The 2,617-nt window shown below is 28.9% G+C and overlaps 1 long non-coding RNA gene across 1 annotated transcript; it reads left to right on the forward strand.

Moving 5' to 3' along the window:
* The first annotated feature begins 307 nt into the window (after window positions 1-307).
* On the forward strand, window positions 308-762 carry LOC133881803 (uncharacterized). Its single transcript, XR_009902597.1, has 3 exons — window positions 308-368; window positions 463-528; window positions 701-762. It is a non-coding gene; the product is annotated as an uncharacterized LOC133881803 (long non-coding RNA).
* Window positions 763-2,617: the final 1,855 nt, after the last annotated feature.

Below are 2,617 nucleotides of genomic sequence, written 5' to 3' on the forward strand. Positions count from 1 at the left end.
ATATATATATTCATAATCACTAACTAATTTTATGTTTATTTTATCTCTTTTCATGTAGAATTTTCTAGCATTTGATGGAGTCGATCCTGATGCACAAAAGACTCAATTGAAACTTTATTTGAATGAATCCAAGTATTTGGAGAAGAACACGACATTTGACATCCTTTTATTTTGAAAATGAAATGAATTTCGTTATCCTGAAGTAGCTGCCATGGCTCGTGATGTTTTGAGTATTCTTATTTCTACTATTGCTTCAAAATCCACTTTTAGTATTGGTGGATGTGTGATTGATCAATATAGGAGTTCACTCAAGCCTGATATTGTTGAGGCATTGGTTTGCACTAGAAATTGGTTATATGGAGAGTAAGGTAATATAAGTTATTTGCATATTTAATTTCTTCATTTTCTTGTATTTTTTCATCTTATTTTAATAAAATTAATTTCTTTTATCTTTTGATATAGAACAAACTTCAATGAAGGTGGATAACGAAAAAGAGGATGTTTTGACATTCGATAGTAGTAGTTCCTGTGAGATCTCCTATTCTTTCTTTTGTTCTTATGTTATTGTTTGTATTTTAGCATGTGAGGCAGAATGGTACAATCTGTTAGATTGATATTGAATTGTAGAAAGTAAATGATGTTAGTTGACATCTTAAACTTTTTCACCTCCCAATGTAATTATTCTGTTTTTTTCCTTTAGGTATTGGAGTTGAATGACAAAGATGGGCATGTCAAACTAACCTACGTTGGACTCAATCTGATGGACAATTATAATGCAGTTTGTTGTATTTGTAAATTTGTAATAATGATGTAGTGTTTTTTTCTTTTTTTGTTATTTGATTAGACAATTAAACATATTAAGTGATTTGGTGCTAGCCTACTAGGAGACTAGGAGTAGGAGTTTAGAGATGAATTGCTAAAATTATTATTATTTCATTTAAATACCAACAAAAACCCCCCCAAAAAAATAATAATAATATATATATATATATATATATATATATATATATATATATATATATATATATATATATATATATTTTTAAAAAAACTTTTAAGCTAAACGGATCGTGTCGGGTCGTGTTGACCCGATTCGACCCATTATGTTAAACGGGTCTCACGGGTCGTGTTGGGTGACCCGTTTTGGCAGCCCTAACCCCCCACACACACACATGAACACATATATATAAACAATAAAGGAGCTTTATCTTATCATGGTTTAATAAAAGGACACGAGTTTTATATGTAATTATGAATTTTCTCACAATTCAGGCCAAAGACAGAACTATGAATTTAACTTTTGACCATGAGTCAGGTTGCATTGATTTTTTTTTTTTTTTTTTTGGAGCCAAAGTAAATATAAAATAAAAAATAAAAAAAAACCCGGGATATATTTTTTAACAAATTTTGTGGAGGGGGGCTCTGTCATTGGTTTTTTTTTTTTTTTTTTTTTTTTTTTTTTTTTTTTTTGAGTAAGCTCTGTCACAAATTTAGGACAATCAATAGGTTATGTGTTTCTTATTTGATAAATAATTAAGAAAAATTTAAATTTAGAAACATTAATCCTATGTATTAAAAACTTGATGCAATACTACTCTCTCAATACATATAAGTAAAAAAGGCAAGATAATTTTACTTTACCAATTCAAGAAATATCTAAACTTTGTTAAACCATTTGTAAAATTTAACTAAGTGCTGTAGATAAATAGAAAAGAATATAATCATCATTCACTAGGAAAGTCACGGTCAACCATCTTCAATATTGGTTCTCACATTTTAACATATATTTATGAAATTGTTTTTACTATTTAAACTATTCAATAGTTCCAAGGATTATCATTTAGGATTTAAATAACAAAGCGAAAAAAAAAATTGATAGAAAACTTTTGTAATGTTATTGTTTTATAAATTGAACTTAATCTAAAACGAATAAAAGCCTTATCGATCAATCGAAATGGGGTTCCACGTTTTCGTGGTTTAACAAATGATAAATCCTAGATGTATAACTCTTTTATATCTTCTTAAAACGTATCAACATGTAATTAGTGGGTGTTAAATTTTTTTAGGGACTGATGTGGCTTCAATCACATGCATACTAACACCTTTCAACAATCAACATGTTATTAGCGGATGCTAATTTTTTTTAGTAACTGACGTGGCTTCAATCACGTACTGACACATGTCAACATTGATGATATGCCAGGTTTGCAGTCAAAAGTGAAAGCAAGGAACGTGAATTTTCCATGCAAGAAAGTTGCTGATTGCGGTGAACCAGCAAAATGCGAATGCAAAATGAACTTGTGTTTCTGCCACCCAACAAAGCAAAAGCAAGAAATGTTCACCACTGCCTCTGTAAAACAAAATCAAACTCCACTAAATTAATTGCAGGCCATATGTATCATCATCTGTATAAATAAATTAATGGAAAAAAATAAATAGGACAAAATAAAATCCTACTAAATTAATTGCAGGTCATATGTATTATCATCTTTAGAAATAAAGGGAAAAGAGAAATTGAGTCTCTTGATTCATCATGAAATTTTGATATATTCTACTCCCAATATATCCAAGACGAAATTTTAATATATTGTAATGATAGTAAATGCCCTGATTTTAA

Source organism: Alnus glutinosa, chromosome 11 (genome assembly GCF_958979055.1).
Source record: "Alnus glutinosa chromosome 11, dhAlnGlut1.1, whole genome shotgun sequence".
NCBI lineage: Eukaryota > Viridiplantae > Streptophyta > Magnoliopsida > Fagales > Betulaceae > Alnus > Alnus glutinosa.